Below are 23,809 nucleotides of genomic sequence, written 5' to 3' on the forward strand. Positions count from 1 at the left end.
GTGGCTGCAGTCTGTGCTTCTGTAGATGGGGGCTGTGCGTGAGCCCTTCATCTTCCCCGCAGACACCACTGGTGCTCGCTCGGCCTCGCGGGTGATGCGGGGGGCACGGGGGACAGTCTTGTGTCCCCACCTTCTTGGGCTACAGACAGGCCACGCTGGTCCTGTGGTGACTGGGGGCTCCCAGGAGAACCCCACTGCAGACCGGAGAGGTGGCCCCAGAGAAGGTGGCGTATGCCTGGGGCCGGGCCTCATCAGTGAGCCACGGGCCACCTGCAGCAACAGGTGTCTCACCGTCCAGGGGCTGGGTGTTCGGGCGCCGTGGGGTTGAGCCACTGTCTGCACGCAGCCGTGTTTGTCTTGTTGAGCCCGCGGAGGCCCCTTGGTGGCTCCTGGAAAGACTGGCCACATTTCTTCCTGCCCTTGGCCTTAGAGCCCATCACGTTCATGCCGTTTCTGGTTCCAAAAGGACCTGTGTTAATAAAGACCACGTGTTAGAGCAGCACCAAAGTGTCTAGAAATCCGGGCCAGGAGGAGGAGGGAGGGGGATTGGCTGTACCCGCCAGTGGCCTGGGAGCCCTGCCCGCCTGCAGAGACCTGGCCCGGGGCCCGCGGGGAGGGCGTGGCCCTCGGTCCCCAGCGCCTTCCGTCTCTGGGTTCCAGGAGAACTGCGTGATCCTCAGGGAGCTGGTGAGGCTGCAGGCCCTGAAGTCCCGCCTGCTGGGGTTCCGCACGCATGCCAACTCTGTGCTGGAGATGAACATGGACAAGACCAGCCAGGTGGTGGCCACTGTCCTAGGTAACACCGCCTCCCCCTGAGTCCCAGTGGGGACGCGGTCAGGCGGACCTTGACCGGACGTGGTGCTGCCTGAGACCCCACTGTGTCAGCCCTTGGGGGTCACCTTCCCAGACCCTTCATTCTGCCTCGAGGGGCGCGGGGTCGGGGGTGGCTGGGGGGCCGCCCCAGGGACGTAGCCGAGCCTCTCCCCTCCGCCCGCAGGTGAGCTGGCCCAGAAGCTGAAGCCCCTCGGGGAGCAGGAGCGGCCGCGATCCTGGAGCTAAAGAAGGCCGAGTGCCAGAGGCGGGGCCTGCACTTGGACGGCCCCATCAACGCCTGGGACCTGCGCTACTACATGAAACAGGGGGAGGAGACGCGCTACCACGTGAACCAGTACCTGCTCAATGAGGCTTTCCCCATGCAGGCACTCACACGCGGGCTGCTGGGCATCTCCAGGAGCTGCTGGGGCTGACCTTCGACCTGGAGGAGGGCACCAGCATGTGTCACGAAGACGTGAGGCTCTAAACGGTCTGGGACGCGGTCTCGGGCAAGGTCATCCATCGGCAAGTTCTACCTGATCTCTATCCTCGGTGCGTGCGTGGGGGAACCTGTCGGCCGTGGGCCGGGGCTCCTCTGTGGAAGCGGGGCCCCATCCACGTCCCTCCGCAGGGTGGGGAAGTCCGGGCACGCGGCCTGCTTCGGCCTGCAGCCGGGCTGCCTACAGCACGATGGGAGCTGCCAGATCGCCATCGCGGCCATGGTGGCCAACTTCACCAAGCCTACGCCCAACCTGCCCTCCCTGCTGCAGCATGATGAGCGGGAGACCAACTTCCACGACGTCGGGCACGCGATGCACCAGCTCCGCTCCCAGGCGCAGGGCTGCAGGCAGGGGGCGGGGAGGGCCCGGGCGTGCGTGGTCCTCAGGCAGGCCCTCGCCATGGGATTCTTCCACTGACATCACCCCGCACGTGGTGACGCCCTCGGTGTCAGCTTCCATCATCAGACCCCAGGCACTGGGCGCGTAAATAACGGAAATGGATGTCCTCGAGGCTCTAGAGGCTGGAAGACCCAGATCAAGGAGTCAGGGCTGGTTCCCTGCATGTTAAATACATGCACTCAAGAGTTGCCTTGAAAAAAGACAAAAGAAAAGAAAGGAACGTTGCCTGCAAGTCTGCTGACAGCCGGTGATGAGAACCAGAGGGAAGGCTCTGGGGCCAGGGGCGCAGTGCCCTGTGAGCTCGGGGGCTGCTGCCAGTCTCCGTGGAGGCTCAGCAAGTCCCAGTGACTTCCCCACGTGGGGGGCGCCAGCTGAGCGTCTGGGCCCAGGACCCACTGCTCGTTCAGTCTTCCTGTGGTCAGCCCTTCATCCTGAGCGCGATGCTCTCACAGGCTGCACCGGGGCGTGTGGGGACAGTTTACTGAGCTGTACAGACGTCACTACTGCTTTGGACCATTTCCGTCACCCCGAAAATGTCCCTCACGCCCTTAGCTATCACTCCGTCCCCTCGCCAGCCCCTGACAACCAGGAACCCACTCGCTGACTCTGTGCATCTACCTGCTCTGGACGTTTCTCCTCAGTGGGGTCACGCCCTGTGTGTCCTTCTGTGTATGACTTCTCTCGCTGAGCATCGTGTTCTCAGGGTGTATCGACGCGGCAGCGAGCGTCAGGGCTTCACCGCATTGCGTGGCTGAGGGACGTAAAGACGACAAGAGAAAAGAAAAGAACGTTGCATGCAAGTCTGGTGACAGCCGGTGACGAGAACCAGAGGGAAGGCTCTGGGGCCGGGGGCGCCGTGCCCTGGGAGGCCCTGGCGCTGCTGCCAGTCTTGGTGGGGCATGGGCAGCACCGTCCCTCAGGAGCTGCTGGACAAGCTCATCAAGTCCCGGGAGGCCAACCCAGATGCGGCCGGACCGAGGGAAGGGAAGGGGGCTTCCGGTCTGCCCGGCTGGAAAGCGCGGCCTGGACACGGTGCCAGCCCCCCGTCTCCTTCCTCCCGCCCCCCAGGCCTCTTCAACCTGTGCCAGATCGTCCTGGCCAAGGTGGTTCAGGCCCTGCACACGCAGACGCCCACGGACCCGGCCCAGGAGAATGCCCGCCTCTGCCAGGAGATCCTGGGGTTCCCAGCCATGCCAGATAGCCAAGCGCGCACCGGGCTCACCTCAGCGGTCGGTTGGCGGCTACTGCCCAGGTCAAGAGGATCGTCTGGTGGTGTGTGAATGGGGACCGACTGACGGGCTCTGGCCGAGGCCCGCTGACCTCTGGCCTCTTCCTGCCACGGTTCCTTGGCTGGTCCCTCCAGCTGTGGCCCGCGGAGTCCGAGGGTGGGGTGGGAGGCTCTGCACATGCTTTCTAGAGAGCCTGGAAGAGGCAGGAGAGGGCTTCATACCCCGAACAGAAGGCATCGACGAGGTCTGCCCGTGCGTGTCGGTGCGGACACGCGGTTCACTCCCTCGTGAGCGCTTTAACCAGCGATCTCCCCGTGGTGGAGGGCGAGCCCTGACTCATCTCTCACAGCCTCGGCAGCTGACCTTGTAAGAGGCTTAGGAGTGAACCCTCGTGAGCTTCAGCAGAAAGTCGGCAAAGATTTATTTGTGTCCCTCCACTGAACTGCCAGCAAGGTCCCCGTTTTCTACAAGTGTTGGGCCAATACTCTCTCTAGTGGCAGGGGACTCAGACAAGGCTGCTTTGGGGCCCCCACCCCCGCTCTGGGGCAGGGGCACTGAGCGGCCTGGAGCCGGGCAGGAGCCCCTCTGCGTGTGTCCCAGTGACCCACCTGCCTGCGACCTTCGGCCGCCTGGCAGGAAGCTACGACGCCCAGTCCTATGGCCAGTCATTCCTGCAAGAAACACTGGAACCAGTTTCTGCCAACCCGCCAAAAAAACACGACTTCAAAGGCAACGTGGTGTCACAGGAAGGGCTTGTTTCTGTGTTTCTTTGTTTTTAGTTCATTAGGCCTCACTTAAAATTCTGATTCCACAATGCACTTGCTTTGGGATCTTGAACAACACTCATAACCTCTGCAAGTTTCAGTAGAGTAAGTTTATGTGATTACCTTCATCTGTAATATCCCTGTGTTGCAATCTTAATTAATTCAGATTAATTCATCTTAATCTTAATCTCAAGTTCAGATCAAAGACTAGTTCCTCTGTGACTTCTCCTCTGAACTGATTCAAAAGCCTCCTCTCCCGTCCTCATTTGGCTTCTCTTCTCTTCTGGAATCTCATAAGAACTTCTATGACCTCTCTGGTTTTTTGTTGTTGCTGTTGTCTGTTTGTTTGGTTTTTAATTGAAATATAGTTGATTTACAATGTCGTGTCCGTTTCAGGTGTACAGCACAGTGATTCCGTTTTCAGATTCTTTTCCCTTATAAGTTATTACAAAATATTGAGTACAGTTCCCTGTGTCATAGAGGAGATCCTTGTTGTATCAACTCTATGCCTTCTTTGAATGACCGTAGCACTTGTTGTCTGTATCATTTTTATGTCTGTTGTGGCTTTGTGACTGAAAATGAAAATTTTCTATTTGTTCATGTCCTGGCCCTTCCTTAAAAATGTGTTCATTTACCTATTTCATATTTATTGACTACATCTTAGACACCGTGTTAGCTGCTTGTTCTAGATGTTAGTAAAACATAGACCTTCCTGCTCAAAGGGTCACAGTATTTGTGGGAAAACAAACAAACGAACAACTTATGTCTCAAATAGCTTTGTACTTCCCAAAGAGAGCACACCTCGTAGGTACAATAAATATATGTATTATACATAAATGTATAAATAGTTAATGGCATTAAAAACTTGAGATAACTGCTTTTCTATTCGGAGGAAATGATGATAATATTTCACCAGGAGCTCAACACCACTCTGAGAATGAGGGCTTAACCCCCGACCTGGCTCACTGCATCGCTTTCTTATATGAAAATAGACAAGTCTGTACATGTTCTCTACAAAAAGGCTTATCTGGCATGAATTTCAGATAGCAAGAAGAAAAATTCAAGAGGGTCAGAGAAGCATCCAGAAGCTCAGGTGATTGTCTGGCACTAATACAACTTGCTTGACAGGAAAATAGAGCTGTAAATCTCACAAAATTAGATGATCTTCTAAGAATTTCAAAACCGCCTGCTAGTAATTAGAAATCCTAGAAGAACCGCTTCTTTTAAAGCATACTGATAATATGCTTTACAGCTTAATATTCAGAAGCCTATGTTTTGGCTAAGTGAGCTTCAGGAATGAAGGAAACTTGTGGTTCAGTTCCATCTACTCTGGAACCTCTGGTCAAAACACCTACTTCTGTGCTCAGCCATCTTATCATCTGTAAAATGGAGGCAACTCTAAGAAAACATAGTCACAGAGATGTTGCACAGTTTCCTGTGTCACTGTCTTCATTTGTTTCAGAAAACCAGTAACGTCTAAGCTACTACTGCAAAGAGTGCAGTGTTACTTGGGGTCATCTAGTGCAGCTCTGTCAAAGTAAAGAAAAGGAAAGGGGCCTAGAGTAACTATAATTTTCCCAAGAGGACACTATTATTTTAAGGCAAATCTGAGTCAAGAACCCTGATCTCTTTGATGCCATTCCATTGTTCTTTCGTTGGGTTCTCAGCAACCCAGAGAAAGAAAGAGAAATAAAACTCCTATGTGCTGTGTCACTGGTACAGGACGTGGCAAGATTGGAATTGGAGAACTACATATTAACAGGTATTTGGGAAATTCTTCAAACTAATTAAGATATATACCAGGTACATAAAGAACAGTTATGTTTTCCCAAGACGATTCTGTGGAATGAACAGAACTGGTAACTGAAGGTGCCTGTGTGCTGCAGTTCCAAACAGGACGGGTGAATGCTTGTTTTCTGGCACCTTTAAGACTCCACCCCAATATACACATTAAAATAAAATTAACATTTCAACTGGGTCATATTTAATTCTGCATGCTCTTGTAAGTCAGCAAAATAGTCCATATATCATTTAAGTTGTCACTCACTTTCTTTTCTTTTCTTTTCTTTTTTTTGCGGTACACGGGCCTCTCACTGCTGTGGCCTCTCCCGTTGCGGAGCACAGGCTCCGGACGCGCAGGCTCAGCGGCCATGGCTCATGGGCCTAGCCGCTCCGCGGCATGTGGGATCTTCCCGGACCAGGGCACGAACCCGTATCCCCTGCATCGGCAGGCGGACTCTCAACCACTGAGCCACCAGGGAAGCCCGTCACTCACTTTTTAACTTGAGTTTTAATTTCTAAAAGTCTTTCCAAACACAAAACAGAGGTGGGAAAATGGTATATGGGAAGCTGCAGAGATGAAATAAGCTTACTGCATTCGGCATAAAGATGAATACCCAAACAACTTCTGCATAGCTGGAAGTGTCCAAATCTACTATCTTCGTTTTGTAGTCAAGGCTTCCGGAAAAATATGCTAACGGATTCCTAATTACCCAAATGCCCCATATCTGTTTCAATAAGTATCATTATATATTATGGAAATTTTTCTCAGTGACAGAGAAAGACATCCTGGCCGAGCATCCCCCTGCCCATGACACACAGATGATGGGTCTCAAGCTACCTTGAAGGCATTGGAGCCCACTTTATCCATTACTAATATTAATGGAGGACAAAACTTCATATTCTGTTTGCTCTGTTTGTTAAATCACTTCTTCCCTTCATTAAAATGGATGACACATAATTGAGTCTGTAGTGTGTGTATCACTGGAAACTGAACACATTTTTGTTGGTTTTATTAATGTCATAGGTTTCTAGGGAGGGTCTACTAAATAAGTCTAGTTTCACAGTTACAAATAAATTATGATGTAATTTTGAATAAAGTAAGCTCATCATAAAGGAAGGATACTGAGAGTTGCTACTACCCCTTCCTTGAGGGGCTCTTGTAAAGCACTAAATCAAGTAACAGAGGTTTATATGCATGCATATATTTTCAATGATATTTGAACACACTTGAAAAGAACTCTACAGAATGCATTATAAAACCTCGATGCTGTGTGTCCCTAGTTCCCAACTCTCTTGTTCAAACTATTTAAATGAACAAAATGTTATCTATTAGGATAGCTATCAGAGTACTCCAAATACTACTTCTTGCAGTACCCTGTCCCAACCATTTGCCTTCCTCTTCCCATTAGTCCTTAATTCAGAAACCCCAGAGATTTGTTCATTAATTTATGAACATATTTCTTCATTCAGCCAAGAAAATTGATGGATCCCGTACCAAATTTCAGGCACCCTTCTTCAGGATGTTTTCTAGGCATGTTCAGGAAACACAGCAGTGATTAACACAGATGAATATAGCCTCTCTCGAGCTGAGGGGAGAGACAAAAGTAAAGAAGCAAATATAAAATCATAAGTGTAAATACGTAAATAAAAATTGAATAAATGGGTAGAATAACCAGTATATCAGGTAAGTGCTGGAGAAAAACAGCAAGCAGGGAAGGGGGATGGAGATTGTTAGCTGGTAGGAGGAGGCTGTGATCGGAAACTAAGTGATCACTGAGGGCTTTCTGGGGAAGATAAAATTTACGAGGGAACCTAAGGTTGTGAGAGGGAGCAAGGTGCATATCTGGGAAGTGAATAGTACAAGCAGAGGGAACAGTCAGATGGAAAGGCAATGAGGCAAGAGTGGGCTTGGAGTATCCAAGGAGCAGAAAGGATGTCAGTGTGTGGAAAACAGAGGGAGCAAAGTGGAGAGGAGAAGGAAACAGTCAGAGAGGAAACAGAGGCCCAGATTTCTAGGGCTGTGGAGGCACTTTGAGGACTTTGCTTTTCCTGTGAAGAAGCCATTGAAGAGACTTGAGTGACATGATCTGACTTATGTTTTAACAGGATCTCTCTGGATGCCATGTTGATTAGAGACTGCAGGAGAATAAGGACAAGCCCCAGAAGACCAATAGTTGATTCAAATGTCAAGAAACATTTATGCCTTCACCCTTCAACTTCACAAATGATGCCATTTCCATTGAGCTACTGAAAAATATCATCTGGCTTTCAAAACAATAAACCAGAAGGCATTTTCTCACATAAGCAAGGTCACAAACAACTGTCAGCTAAAGTTGAAATAGCAACAAATCAAATAATAACAAAAAACATTTTTTATAGATTTTAAAACCTTACAAAGCATTTTCTTGTCCATTATCTAAGTTAATCCTCAAATCAACGCCATGAGATAGTTATTATTTTCCCATTAGAAGTGACCGCATATTAAATCCTTAGTGATTGCTCAAGAAAAGCTGAAATCTTGAGTGTACATCTATTAATGCCAAGGTTGGGTTTTTTACCCATGGGAACATTGGATGCTAAAATCCACAGGGATTTTCAGCTCAAGATGGCAGACTAGGAAATATATTTACTTTCTGGTCCTCCTGAAACCATGTTTAAATAAAACTGCAGAAATACCAAAATTAATCAACCAATAAAAGCCAAGACATTGTGGAAGTCATCAACCACAGAAAGATTTCAACACATTTCGAGAAGGCAAACAATGAAATGGAGGGGCCATGAATAAAATAATGAAGAAAAGACTACGCTAAGCAGGGTCTGCACAAAGCCAGGCAGCTTTTGCTGAGCCCTGATTATAGTAAAGGACAGAGGAAAGAAGAGGGGCTGAAAACAAGGAGACAAAAGTCATTTTAGGAAAAAACGTTCACTTAATGAGCTCCAGGAAACACTCAGCCTGCTGCCATACTCACTCATGGATTACAGTGGATTGTTGGTAAGCAAGACAAGAAAACAGGGAACCAACAAACAAAAATCAAGACACGGTTTCTTACTGAGCTCTTCTCAAATGAGATCAAGAAATTATGGTTCAATGCCATAGCTGTAAATCATTTCTGCTCCTGGAGAGGTTAGAAAGGGCTTATAATAGCTACCCTTTGTTTTCAGACAGAATTTAGGTCTGAGCAAAAGCTTTTGTGTCCTCCAACCTCAAAGTTTATTGGGGATGGAAGTCCAAATTTGCTTTGACATACCATAAAAAGAATCTCATGAGCAGAGGGTCAAACTACTTTTGGAATATATGAATTATGCCCAGTGTGATTTTAAATAGATTTTAAACAAAAATATATAAATTTTCACTGATCTATATGATTCTGGGTTCTGAAACTTCTACATGTTACATGCCTGATATATAACACACAATGTCAGTCCCAGGAGAGAGAAAACACTCCAATGAAGCAAGCCAAAGAAACAAGATTCGAACAAGGTAAAGTGATGTGTAGACCAAGACCAGGATTTTTCAATTCTTTCCTGTCATGCTGTAGCTTCCAGCTCCTGAATAACAACATGTTTCCCTTGTCCTAGACACACAAGAGTATGTCTCCTCTATGGGGCGTAAGAAGCTCTAGAGTTACATATGTGTAGTAAAGAGTGGACCCAGCCGGCATACTCACAATGACCAAATTGTGTTGATCGTACTTTATTTTAAACCAATACATCGCTCCATGCTGAAGTTGCAATAAATGATATATTTGCTTTCTAGACATGAATGAGATGCCTTACTGGATATACTCCAGGAAGGCCACAGAAACTGGCTTCTAATCCATACAGAATAATTCATTGATGAATTCCTTTCAGGATAGCCCCTGATATTTATCTAGAATATAAGCTTTACATACCTGGATCCTTCAAACTAGACCAAAGGGACAAATCTAGGCTGCAAGCCTCAATTAGAAATGTGGGATGGTGCTATGCTGACAACTGGTGGTCCCTGACCTATCTTCTGAGATTAGAACCCAGTGTGGTGGATGACCAATTCACGCGTTGAACAAAAGAACACCTCCTACAGGGCAGTGTATGTGTTCATTACAGGTATGGCACTTAGGGCTAAAAGTAACACATGAAGCATATATGATAAGGAGGCACCAGAGTCCAGAGCACGAGCTCTGGAATCACACAGGCTTGCTTCGAATCCCAGCTAAGCCACTACCATCTGTATACCCTGAAGAACAGTCAAAGGTTTAAATGTTCTTTTACCAAATTTCGAAAAACAAGTGAAGAAAGAACCTACCTGCCAGGAAGGGACATCGTGGGGTGCAGCATCCAGTCGCGTCAGGGCTCTGCATCCCCTGCTCAGAAACCTTCACCGCCTGGCTCATGGTGATGCTGGCGCTCCTGTCTCCAGGGCTCGCGGACAAGCTGGGGAGGTCCACGGAGGCGGCGGGCCACAGCCTGGCAAACTCTGGGTGCCTCCTCCACTCAGCTCTGGGCAGGCTCTGGCCTCTGGGCCCCGTTGCGGGGAAGGGCTGGCCGATACATAGCCAGGGCTGAGGGGTCTGCAGAGCCGGTGCCCAGGCAGGGTGAGCTCTGGAGGAGAAGACTTCCACAGTCCCCAACAGTCTCCGCATGGTGGCCCATCCGGTGCCAAACACCTGCCACCCACAGCGACAAGTCCCAGCCGCTAGAAAGCCCAGAAGGGGTCGGGCTCTTTGCCCTCGGGCCGGGTTTCTTCAGGGGCTGGGCTTGTGTGGGGCCCCCATACCACCCCCTGACCCACCCTTGCTCTGTGACACGTACAATGCAATGTCAACACCCAGGCTGAGCCGGCCAGTGTTCAGTGCGTGCTAGACCTTGAGAAGACTTAGCAGCTAGGGAGAAGCTCTCCCACTTTCACTCGCTTTTCTCAGATCAGGCAGGCAGCCCATCTCACCCCAAAGCTATGGACACCACACCTCCTTCCCAGGCTACCGTTTTCCGTTCTGCCCCTGTTTTCCCTTTCCATTCTGCCCCTCTTTTCCCCAGCACCCCATTTACGGCTTCGGGTGTCATCGGTGCTGCAGCAGGCAGCACCTCTGACCCCGAAGCTATGGACACCACACCTCCTTCCCAGGCTATTGTTTTCCGTTCTGCCCCTGTTGTCCCTTTCCATTCTGCCCCCCTTTTCCCCAGCACCCCATTTACGGCTTCGGGTGTCATCGGTGCTGCAGCAGGCAGCATCTCTGACCCCAAAGCTATGGACACCACACCTCCTTCCCAGGCTATCGTTTTCCGTTCTGCCCCTGTTGTCCCTTTCCATTCTGCCCCCCTTTTCCCCAGCACCCCATTTACGGCTTCGGGTGTCATCGGTGCTGCAGCAGGCAGCACCTCTGACCCCGAAGCTATGGACACCACACCTCCTCCATAGGCTATCTTTCTCCGTTCTGCCCCTGTTTTCCCTTTCCATTCTGCCCCTGTTTTCCCCAGCCCGCCCCCCTCCCATTTACGGCTTAGGCCGGCATGGGAGCTTCAGCAGGCAGCAGCTCTGACACCAAACCTATGGACACCACACCTCCTTCCCAGGGCTGTCATTTTCCAGTCTGCCCTGTCTCCAAGTAGAACCGCTACCTATTTCACACGGCTGTTCCTAGTTCTGGGAACACACCACTCACTGGTAGCAATGCCTCAGCCCATGCCTCGACTCATTTACCTGCAACGCTGGCCAACAGATAGACCAACACTTCAAAGTTATGACAGAAAGTTGAGTAAGTTATACGCTTGGAATTGCATTTATTATTATTAACAAGCACAACTGTAGTGCTTAGACTATAACAAGTAATCTTCTAAGTGCTTAGCAAATATTAACTCACTTAATCCTCATAATGGCAACCCCATAGGTAGGTAATGTTCATAATATTCACCTTTTTTGGGGGAAACTGAGGCCCAGAGGGGTTGAATAGCTTGTCTAATGCCACACAGTAAGTAGCGGGCAGAAACCCAGGATGAAAACCAGACCGTCGAGACTTTCATCACTCTGCTGTGTCACCTTAATAGATGTTGTGGTTAGGGAAGGGACTAAACTGACAAGACTCTGAACTTGAGAAGGGAGAAATTAGAAAGTGACTGATCCTAGAAACTAGAGAGGATTTCAGCTCAGAAATTTCTGGTGATGAGACCCGGAAGAACAAGAACATGGTTGGATTATTAACTTGGGGTAGTATCTGAATCCATTGAGAAATGGTTTTGTCTTGTTTTTTTTTTTTTTTTTTAACTTAGAAAGGCCAGTTGGATGAAGATTAATGAAAAAAAAAAGTGGAAAGGAAAAGAGGAAGGTGCCTGAAGTGAGACATAACCTCTTCCCTGTAAGTACTAGGGGTGGGTGTCCTGTGGGAAAGGATGGAGCTCTCTCTACAGGTTTGTCACCAGGATGAACAAGGAGGAACATGGCAACCATTGTACTGGTTTTGATGATTCCTCAAAAACCAAGGCTTTAGTTTCCAAGAACTACCCACAGTAGCATACCTACCGTGTGTCAGACATGCCACCAAGTGTGTTTCCAGTCACACATTTTAATTGGAGAAATAGTTCCTATGAGGTACGCATTAGTTCCCTATGGCTGCTGTAACAAATTACTACCAATGAGCTTGCGTAAAACAAAACACACTCATTCTCTTATGGTTCTGGAAGACAGAGGTCCAAAACCAGTTTCCCTGGGCTGGAACCAGGAGTTGACAAGGCCGTCCATCCACCTTCTAGAGGCTCTAAGGGAGAATCTGTTTCCTTGACAGCATTCCTTGACTTCTGGCCACATCAATCCAACCCCAACTTCATCATCACATTCTCTTTGGAGTAAAAACTCCCTCTGCCTCTCTCTTACGAGAACACCAGTGGTTACATCTGGGTCCATCCAGGTAGTCCAGAAGAATCTCCCCATCTCAAAACCCTTACTTTCATCCCATTGGCAAAGCCCCTTCTGCCATTTAAGGTGACATTCACAGGTTCTGGGGATTAGAAGGTGGACATTTGGGGGCAATGGTACTATTCAGTCTACTACAAGGTAGATACTATTATCTTCCTCAGATGTAGGAAATGAAGTTTAGGGAAGTAATTTGTCTCAGGTCTACAATTTCCAGAGTAGAGATTTAAATTCTGCCAGTGAGACTTTAGGACACACTCTAAACAACTTTAACCTGTGTCCTTAATTACTGCATAATCCTTGGTTAAGAGTCACACTTAGGTATCAAGACCCAACTGAATATAACACAAGTACTGTCTCCTCTTTCACTATGTTTGCCTGGTGTATTTATGAATCTTGCCCAGAGCAGAAGAGTTCAGAAAATTGTTATGCACCTTTACTAGGAGAAAGCATTTACTGTTTGATGTGCACGGAGTAATGGAAGGCTATTTAAAATAAAATAAAATAAAATAAAATAAAATATGCCACCAAATCGTCAAGTGTCACAACAGAGGGAACCCCGTGGGAGTCTTGAGGAGATTAAAATTATCTCCAATTGTGCAGGTGAGAAAAGTGTCACTAAACGCAGTTGTAGTTCAGCCAAGCCCTACGGCACAGAAGTAGGAATTTGGATATGTACGAATGGGAAAAAAAGACATTTTAGGCATGGGAAACAGTTTAATGCTGAATGTATGAGAAATATACGTTAGACCTTTCTAAATCAACTGGCTTATTAACTCAGTAAATCAGATTTGGTCAGTCAAACTAGCTTTAGCTGATTACTTATCCAGGGCATAGCTGTTGAGAGTAATTTTTGTCATAGAACAGTAAATAAAATTGTTGAACTATAGCTTTAGGCTTGCTAAGTGAAATAGATTGCTCTAGCTGATGTTCAAGTGACTAACTTGGTACTATTCACGAAATTGGGGGTTAACAACTGCTTAAGACAACATAGAGAATTGATCTTAAATAGTACTTGAAGTAGTTACTGTGTAAAGTATCTGTTCAGTAGCTCATGGTAAATGGATGTTTGTAATCCCCACTGGAAAACCAACTGCTTTTTTGCAAACTGTAATGTGAATTGCTGTTGCATAAACTATAGTAATGACCACCTATCTAATTTGTTGTCCAAACCAGAAATCTTCTAACAATACTGGTCTCCTAATAAAAGTAAGCATGAAGCTAACACACACTGGGTGTCTCCCGTGTGCCTGTGCATGCATCTATATCTCACTGAACCCCCATAACATCCCCCAAGAGAGGGACTCTGAGTGTCCCCATGCTGCTGGTGGAGAAACAGGCACACAGGAAGGTTCAATAGTCTATCTACCTAAGATAACACAGAGGGTGGGAGAGCCTGTTTTTAAACCATCTGCCTCCAATTCCAGGTGCCAGGAGCCAGATTCAGCCTACAGGCCTCTTCTGCTCATCTGGAGGCGAAACCATGTGTGAGGATTAGTCAAATCCTGTCTTCACTCCTCAAGGTAGCTTGAACACTTGCACGTCCTCCAAATAGCATGTAGCATAAGCAATAAGATGTTTGCCCCGGGTATTGTCCAGGAACTTGGAATCAGCTGTGTCTAGTTAGGCTGAGCTGGTTGAGACTGGAGAGGACCACCGATCTTCCACCTGGGCCAGTGCCTTTTGACCTCCTGCCATCAGAGGGCCGAAAACTACAGCCCGAGAATGTGCTGAGCCCCGTAGCCTAGTTACGCCAGCTCAGAACAATGATGAGCACACCTTTTTCCAATCACCTTTCCTCATGCTCCCCATGCCTCATACTGCCCTGCTTCTTTATTCTTTATCCCACAGATACCCCAAGTCCCTTGCCTTTGGGGAGGCGGATTTGAGACCTATTGTCACCTCACTTCCTCGCTTGGCTGCCTTGTGAATAAACCTCCTCTTTGCTGCAAACCTCAGCGTGTCAGTGTTTTGGCTTGCTGCGCCTCAGACAAAATGGTAGGGAGCAGTGGTAAAGGTCCCTTGCCTGTGAGGGAAGCTGGTTACTAGTAGTCACGTTGCGGATGTTTTCTCCTCCCGGGGGGGCAGACGTCCTGCTCTTCCAGAAAGAAGGGAGAAAGGCAGGAGCTGGACCCTTGCTCTCAGGGTCACCGTCACCTAGGAGCTCGTTAGAAGCACAGAATCCAGGCCCCACCCAGAACTACTGAATTACAGCCTGCATTTAACAAGATCCACAAGAGAGGCATACCCATAGTAAATTGGAGAGGCACCAAGCTGGAGTCCACGTAGCAGAGAAGCAGACAGGATTCTAGACCACGCAGAGTGTTAAAGGCCAACAGTTTGTTTTCTATTCTCAAAACAATGTTTCTGAGCCATGTTTATGAGCAATGTCCCAACTTGCTTTTAAGGTTTCTTGTGTGAAGAATGGATTGGAAGGAAACAAGATATATGGACACTGGTTAGGACCTCATTGCAACAGACAGGCAAGTTCAGTATTAGGATGTTGAGGAAGAGTTGACAGATTCAGAAGAAATTCAGGAGATAAACTGAAGCGGGCTTAATGGGGTATGAGATGGAGGAAAGGAAGGTCTTAGGGAATTAAAGGGTTTACTACACGTATGAGCAAGCCCTCAAAATTAATCTTTTGAACGTACAGAGGTAGAGCTCTCAAAGGACACTGGTTAGGAAGCAACTGTACGCCCTTTATAATTCCAAGAGACAACACAGATCAACGGTTTCGATGGAAAATTCGGCGGTACCGGTGCGTTTTTTCACTCAAACTTAGTTCCAGTGACTATTACTCACATTTTCTGTGCCTAAACAACACAGCTTGAGGAACTGAAGGGGATTCCATCCTGGTAATTAAGGAGGGTCCCCAACACTGACAGTCCCATCTTAAAAAGCAGTCCCCCTGCATTTTACCCAAGGAGCAATGGCCAGAGCCTCCCTTTTAAAACGATGGGGAGAAACCAGAACATCACACACTGTCCCTTTCAGCTACTGTGAACTGAGCCGCGAGATGACCAGTACCCCCTAGCACAGCGCGGACGGGCCAGCGCGCGGGGGCCACTGTGACAGGCGACAGCACAAGAGACGAAGCCCAGGCCCAGGGGCTCTGAGCTCCACCGGCAACGCCCAGGGGCCAAGGCGTATTACCTTTCCGGGAGGCCGACGAACTGGCTCATGTCACCCCCAAGATACCGCCCACCCAACGCCAGGAGTGCCAAAGTCGCCAACCCGGCGTCCCCGGTGCCAGCACAAGGCCACGAACCACAGGCGCCTAGGCACAAGCCCACGCAGCTCACGGACCTCCTTCTACCGCGCATGCGCCACCGCGGGGCGTGTCGAGATGACTCTCAGCACGCAGGCGGATTAACGCGCTTGATTGATCTGATGCCTGCAATTTCCCTCCTTAGCCGGAGGCTGGTAGCACACGTCCATTAGTTCGTGTGTGTACCCTTCAGAATTCCAATCATACGGGACATGGAAAGTTGTCCGACTCTCCCAGTTCCTTGTGTGGTTCTTCCAGATATTTCCCAAGTGCTTACATTCACACTTGTATCTTGTATGTAAGTATTTGTACGTAACAGGTATCCTGTAGTTTATAGAAGAGCAGCACACTATACACATACTATATACATAGTCTACAACGTGTCTTGGATAGTGACGCTGTTATCTTTCTAAAATATAAACTTGGCTGGATTGCTCTGTTGCTTGAACATCTTCACTTAGCACAGAATACAGCCCAGGTTGTTAGCATAGCATTGAGAACTCTTTATAAACAAGTATCAGTCTGTCTCTCCAACTGAATTAGAAGTTCAAACTATGACTTCCAAGGACCTACATCATCCACCTCCCTCCTTTGCCTTGCCAGCCTCCCCTGATCTCATTCTCTACTGCCCTGCCCTCACTCACTTTCCCCTGTCCAGCCACACTGGCTTCCTTACTATTCCTCAAACATGCCAAGCACAGTCGTGCCTCAGGGACTTTGCACCTACTATTCCTTCTGCTTCAGAACACACCCTCCCACCCCATCTCCACTCTCCCAGAACACACCCTCCCACCCCATCTCCACTCTCCCAGATAGCCAATGGCTTGTTTCTCACTTCAAGGCTCTGCTCAATCGACATCTTAATAGAGGGGACTTCCCTGATCACCTACCACATTCCCTCACCTCTTCATCTTCTTTTGTTATTCTCCAAAGCATTTACCACCGCTTGACACTCCATATATTGACTTATTTATTCATCTCTCTCCCCCACTACAATGGAAAGTACGTAAGGGCAAGAACTTTGTTCTCTTCCTACTTCCTAGAACAGTGCCTTCAATTTAGAAGGTGTTATACAAATATTTGCTGAAAATCAATGTATGACTTCTTTGCCCTTTCACACTACCCTCTAGTCACACCAGAGGCTGCCCCTCCAGAGCACAAGTTCAAGCCCTGTGCCTTCTGTACCTGTCCCCAATACCTGGGCTGTCCTTTCCTCATTCCGGCAAAATCCTCTTCCCCCAAGCCCAGCTCAAACGCTGTCTCCTCAGTCAGGCCTTCCTCAATTTCTCCTCTATGTTCCTGCTGCACTTGATTCTTTTATCATAATTAACCCACTTATACTCACTACATGTTTCTCTTCCTAGATAACTGTAAGTTGCTACTGAACAAAGACTTCTACTCACCTCTGTATCCCCGTGCCCTAACAACAAACCTATAAGGCTCTCGGTGTTTACTGAAACAATTTATTTTCTGAGCCTCTACCAATTCTAGGGAGTGCATAGTATAGTCTCCTCCTCATTATCAGTGAGCCTGGCACCTGTGGGAGGGCCTTACAGCAGAGGAGAGTCACCAATGGATCATAACTAAGGTCCTGAGACTGCAATGGCAGACAGCATGGTGAAGTTAGCCCACTCCATGCAGAAGACCCACAGAGGAGTCAGCATATACAACGGACTACACTTGGTATAACATGTGAACAATCAAGGTTTACAAACGTGTTCTCATGCACTTGTAAGGATCTTCTAGCCCACGCGGAACAGACAGAACACACACAAAGGAGCCTGGAGGAAGTGAGTAGGCCGGCAGCTGCGCCCTAACATCTTAAGAGGGAACATTTCTGTGACTACAGTTTAAACAAATCAGATAATTTGCCTCCTTTCTAGACACCCTGGTTATCACAGGACAGGCCAAGCCTCTCAAGTTTTAAAGCTAAAGTACACAGAAGGTCTGTGAATAGGGCTTAAGATATTTAAGAGCTAGTACCTGCATTAAGCAACCAGGTTATAGAATGAAAATTTATCTTGAAATTCCAGTCTCTCCCTCTCTCTCTCGCCTCCTATCCCCTATCTTCCCACCTCCATCTCTATTCCTTCTCTCCTATTTCCTGTTTTATGTATATATGTGCATCATTTTATATATACACGGAATATTTACTGTCTGTTATGTTTATTTAATAAAGTGCACACTCCTCAGGCTAAATTTAGAAAGAGGACAAAATGAACACTTTCACATGGGCGTCAGTGGTGTTCCAAAGACAAAAGATTCCTCAGTCTTAAAACATGGCAAACACCATGTTCCTTCTGATAGTTAGATGCTAGAAAAAGGCAAGTGGATCCTTAAAATTCACACGCTATTAAGACCTACTATCAACAGAGTAGATCTTAAAGCGGAAACAAGAAAACACCAGCCTTTTAAGTTCTTCCTGTCTGAAGATAAGAATAAGAGGTGGTAGTGTTCTTCCTCACTTGCACCGAAGTGTAAAAGCAGCAAAAATATCTTCAACACATATATGATGAGGAAGCCGCTCTTCTGGTCCACTCTGTTTTGTTTTGCTTCTAGGGATCTGTCTCACTCGGAACCTTTGCTTTTTGTTTTCTCTTTTATATATGCTAAGAACCCGAGAGTCTTAACCTTTTCTTCCACCTCTCAACCAATAAATAGGACAAAAGAACATTTTTATGTTTTTATGTATTTTCCATTCAAATTTTTAAAAAAGAGATAAGTAAGCTAGCTCAGTTCATATTTCTCACAAAAATCACTTTCCAAACTAAATTGTTTGTGACCATAAACAGGAAAAACACCGTACTCTATTAGCACCATCTGACATTTCCACCTTAATGTTACCAAACACAACTTGACACTAATGCCAGAACTATTAAAAATGTTAAAAATCCCCAGCCCCACTCAAAATGCATACCAAAGTTCAGGTAAAGGAAAAACAGAAACAAAAGCAACTCACCGTTATTTTTATGTTCTTTCTTTAAATGGAAAGTAGCAGTAGGAACATATGACATATTTTAAAAATATAAACAAACATACATATTTCCTAGCTCTGACCACTGAAAAAGTCTAGAAACAACTGATGTCATGTTAAAAGGACTCAGGAGTCACTGAGAAGCTCCAACTGGCCAAAGATAGGGCCTCAGTTAGAATAATAACTGTAACGGAGTCCACGGTGATAGGAGTAAATAAAATTTTACAAAACTGGTCACCACTGGAGGATATTTGTGAATCAACTCATTATTCTGAAAACTGTTAAATAAAAGAAGAGAATCATGCCTCTACAACTGGGCAACCAAACAGTTGATGAGGGGAATCTTCTCCTCGTACAAATATACCCAGCTAATAAGTGAAAAAAAGAACAACAGAATTCACCATTCTTTGAAGCCTCAACTGAATTAATGGATGTAGGTATGAATCATCAGTGACTGCTAATACCACAGAAAGAGACAATTATACATGTCTCCATGGAAGAACACATCATCACCTATGAAACTGTCTTGCCAAAACAAAACATGCAAGCTTCATTCTGATCAACTACCAATTTACAGGAAAAAAAAGGATTGAAGAATATGTTACCAACACATGGAATGTAATCATCGACATCTAGATGGGACAAATTACCTGGTTTCTTTAAAATCAAAATTCAAGGAGGAAAAAAAACGTGAGAGAGACATGGAGGGAGAACTTACAGATTAAACAAGACTTCAGAGACCTAACAATCCACGGCGAAGTGTGGACCTTATTTGGATCTAATTCAAAATTCTTATAAACAATTTTTTATGACGTTTAGGAGACAACTGCAAATTTGAGCACTCACTGGGTATTTAATATTAAAAATGATATTAAGGAATAAAAGTCCTATATTTAAATGCACGTACCAAAAACGTACAGGTGTAATTACATGTTGTCTTGGAGCTGCTTCAAGATAATATGGAATGGGGTGAAACAGGTGGGCGTATAGATAAAACATGACAGCCATCAGTTGGTAAATAAGAAAGCTGGATGAGTTCATGGGTATACAAGGAACATTCACAGTATTTTTATACTTTTGTATATGCTTAAAATTTGTGATAATTGTTTAAAAACAAGACAACACTGTAGAAAACAGTTTGGCACTTTCTCAAAGGTTAAACGTAGAGCTACCGTATGATCCAACAACTCTGCTACTACCTACGTTGCACATCTAACAGAACTGAAAGCAGGGATTTGAACAAATATCTGTACACCAATGATCATAGCAGCATGATTCACAATACCTACAAGGTGGAAAACAACCAAGTGTCAATCAACCGTTGAATAACAAACTATGGTCTATATACACACAATGCGATTTTCTAAGCCAAAAAAGAAACGGCATTTCGTTACGTGCTATAACATGGATGAACCTTGAAAACACGATGTTTAGTGCAATAAGCCAGACACAGAAGGACAAATACTGCAGATTCCACTTATACAAGGTACCTAGAATAGGCCAATTCACAGAGACAGAAAATAGAATAGAGGTTACCAAGGGTTGGTGGGAGGGAAAATGGGGTTGTTACTGTTTGATGGTTACAGAGTTTTTGTTGAGGATGATGAAAAAGTTTTGGTTATAGACAGCGGTGATGGTTACACAACACTGTGACTGTACTTAATGCCACTGAACTGCATATTTATAAATGGTTAAAATAAATATGATTTCTCTATATTTTACCACAATAAAAAAAAAGGAATAACAGAGCTGAAATTTCAATTCTTCCGAGAGTCAGTTTCATCATCTGTAAAATTAGTAATTGTAGTTGTCTATCCTCTGAGCTTAGTGCAGGGTAAGCACTCAGTAGGAGATAGCAGTACTACTTCCACTTCAAGAGCAAAGGACTGCTGTGAAGATTAACTAAGTCAATGGATATGAAAGAACTTTCTAAATGACAAACTGCTCTACAAATATTAAAAGACATTAGGTGTTACTGTCTCCCAAGGCCATGGAACAGGTCAGAAGAAGGATAATTCTTTCGCACTGGAATGTCCTACATGGGCCAAGAGAATATATGGGTTTCTGTACTATATCAGAAGGCATTAGGAAAAGGAAGCATAAAACTTAGAGAACAATTGTCTTTTACAGTGATGCTTAAACATGCTCAGGCAACTGCTTAAAATAAGTGCTAAAGACATAATGGACATACCTTTCTTTCTTTTTAGGATACTACTGTAACTACTAAAAGTTTACTTCATTTTCAAAATATAGAACATGGAAGCTTACAGAATTTCTTAAGCATATCTAGAGCCAACTGCCAAATACTATAGTTCAATTCATATCTTTAATCTCATTTTGAAACAGCAATTACAGGAAACCACTAGCTTCCCTTTTTGAACCCACGAGAGAAGGATTCACCTTAGCATAAGATGATAACTACTGAACTACTATGAATTATTACAGTATCAGAAAGGTCATTTTCAATTACGGCTTCCATTTACCTCTGGCTTTTAACAGCGGCGAGTATATGTTAAGTCAATAATCAGCCCAAGTTCTTCATTCTGTCCTTGGATTTTGTTAAGAAATCCAAGGGGGAGAAACGTTCTTCTGGAGCAAGATTCTTTTCAAAACTCTGTCAGAAAGAATAAAATAAGGAAGAACATATTTTTAAAATCCTTTACTACATTATCCATTTATTCAAAACCTGTGATGCTAACATATGAGATTGAAAGTAAAGTTTCCTCCTCTGGAGTTTACAAGCGATATTACAATCCTTTCTTCCAGAGAGATTAGACGGAAGAAAATAAGCTCACTTCTATATAGTTATTTCTATGTTTGTTTATTTCATGTTGGTCTCCTAACCTGACTGTAAACTCCGAGAAGGCAGGGACCACATCAATTTTGCCCACCACTGTATTGCCAGCTCCAAGCAGAGTGCCTGTAAATAGACACATAAATAAATACTTCTTGAATATCTACCTATATAAAGGATGGCTAAATATTCTTTTATGTATTGGTTTATTTATGTACTCTGTTTGATTGATCTGTTTGGTTATTCAAGTGCCAGCAACACAATTTTCTTTTTAAATTAGTAGACTAGTTTTAGAGCAGTTTGAGTTTCACAGCAAAACTGAGCAATATGTACACAGTTCCCAGTTATACGCTCTCTCCTTCATCCCACACAGCCTTCCCCATTATCAACATGCCATACCAGTGTGCTTCATTTGTTAGAATTCATGAACCAACACTGGCACATCATTATCAATCAAAGTCCATAGTTTACTGCATTCATGGTACAAGTAACTGACTATTTATTTCTAGTATAGTCATCCCCAAACATTTACATACTGAGATACATATTACTTTCTTATAAATTACTTTATGCTTTATTTATAGTTAGCGCATTCCATTGTTGTATTTTAAAAATTTTATTAAGTACAAAAGTAGGTTGTATTTATCTATGAATTCCATTTCTGGATAGTAAAAGAGGTATTAAAAAGTATTTGCTATAAAAAGGGAAAATGGAGTACGATGGGGTTGAGAGCCAGGGCTCTATATGGAGAATTCAGATTTCTGAAAGAATACGGTATTAACTTTTGCTTACCTTTTTTTAAGGAACTTTGAAAGCAATGAAACGAGTCCCAGGCATCCGCTGTTCAACTGGGAGATAGTCTTTCCACCTGTTAATATATTTTTTGTTAGGCAAATTTTATGTTAGGCTGTCTCCCTGCGTAGGATGAATGCGCCTTGAAAATGGAAATCATATCCCTCTAGGGTAGGTCCCTCTTCTTTCTGCTTTACATTTTGCTGCTCCACTTATTCAACCCCACCTAGTAATAACCTATACTTCCCTTGTTCCTGTTCTCCCATCTTGAAAACAGATAAAAGGCAACAAAACAATGCAAAGGTCTCAACAAATAAGGGATATCTAAAACCAGAGATGGCCAGAACTTCTGTATGCCTGATAAAACCTAGCCCGCTGTTGACTACTAAGGTATCATTAATACATGCGTGTTGACTGAAATAGTTTAAACTCAATTCTTCCACTTCACAATTTACTTTTAGTCCTTATACAAAACCTGATAATAAAATTCCTTAATGCTAGGAAACACAGTGAAGAATAATCTCTGAACTGACTTTTGTAAGATTAGTTCGAAAATTCGGCGGTACCGGTGCGTTTTTTCACTCAAACTTAGTTCCAGTGACTATTACTCACATTTTCTGTGCCTAAACAACACAGCTTGAGGAACTGAAGGGGATTCCATTCTGGTAATTAAGGAGGGTCCCCAACACTGACAGTCCCATCTTAAAAAGCAGTCCCCCTGCATTTTACCCGAGGAGCAATGGCCAGAGCCTCCCTTTTAAAACGATAGGGAGAAACCAGAACATCACACACTGTCCCTTTCAGCTACTGTGAACTGAGCCGCGAGACGACCAGTACCCCCTAGCACAGCGCGGACGGGCCAGCGCGCGGGGGCCACTGTGACAGGCGACAGCACAAGAGACGAAGCCCAGGCCCAGGGGCCAAGCCGTATTACCTTTCCGAGATGTGCTTTCCGCCCTTCCTCCTGGCCGACGAACGTCCGTCCGGAAAAGCCGCGACGCTGACCCCAGCGCCCACGGGCATGATGCCACTGGCTCATGCGACCCCCAAGATGCCGCCCACCCAATGCCAAGAGTGCAAAAGTCGCCAACCCGGCGCCCCCGGTGCCAGCACAGGGCCCCGAACCACAAGCGCCCATGCACAAACCCACGCAGCTCGCGGGCCTCCTTCTACTGCGCATGCGCCACCGCGCGTCGAGATGACGTCATCACGCCGGCCGACTGAGACGCTTCCTTAGTAAAGAGGAGTCTGACGCCTGCAATTCCCTCCCTTGCCGTAAGATGGTAGCAGAGGTCCATTAGTTCGTGCGTTTACCCTTCAGAATTCCAATCATGGGACATGGAAAGTTGTCCCACTCTCCCAGTATCTTGTGTGGTTTTTTCAGATATTTCCCAAGTGTTTACATTCACACTTGTTGTATCTTGTATGTAAGTATTTCTACGTAGTGGAGCTCCTGTATTTTATACAAGAGCAGCATAATATACATAGTCTACAATCTGTCTTGGATAGTGATCTTCCCAGTCAAGTTTTGCGTACATACATTCCATTCTCTTTAATAGCTGCGTCACATTACATAATTTATATGGCCAGTCCAATATTGATGGA

General features: G+C 45.7%; 2 long non-coding RNA genes across 2 annotated transcripts; both read right to left on the reverse strand.

Annotated features, from left to right (window-relative positions):
* Nucleotides 1-1,241: 1,241 nt before the first annotated feature.
* LOC138414112 (uncharacterized) lies at nt 1,242-10,590 on the reverse strand. The gene is made up of 5 exons (XR_011246522.1): nt 9,773-10,590; nt 6,983-7,073; nt 2,935-3,134; nt 2,331-2,463; nt 1,242-1,902 (listed from the first exon to the last, which is right to left on the reverse strand). It is a non-coding gene; the product is annotated as an uncharacterized lncRNA (long non-coding RNA).
* An 8,015-nt stretch (nt 10,591-18,605) lies between these two features.
* LOC132427509 (uncharacterized) lies at nt 18,606-23,372 on the reverse strand. Its single transcript, XR_009519928.1, has 3 exons — nt 23,139-23,372; nt 22,205-22,280; nt 18,606-21,232 (listed from the first exon to the last, which is right to left on the reverse strand). It is a non-coding gene; the product is annotated as an uncharacterized lncRNA (long non-coding RNA).
* Between the last annotated feature and the right edge of the window lie 437 nt (nt 23,373-23,809).

Source organism: Delphinus delphis, chromosome 6, assembly GCF_949987515.2.
Source record: "Delphinus delphis chromosome 6, mDelDel1.2, whole genome shotgun sequence".
In the NCBI taxonomy this organism is placed as follows: Eukaryota; Metazoa; Chordata; class Mammalia; order Artiodactyla; family Delphinidae; genus Delphinus; species Delphinus delphis.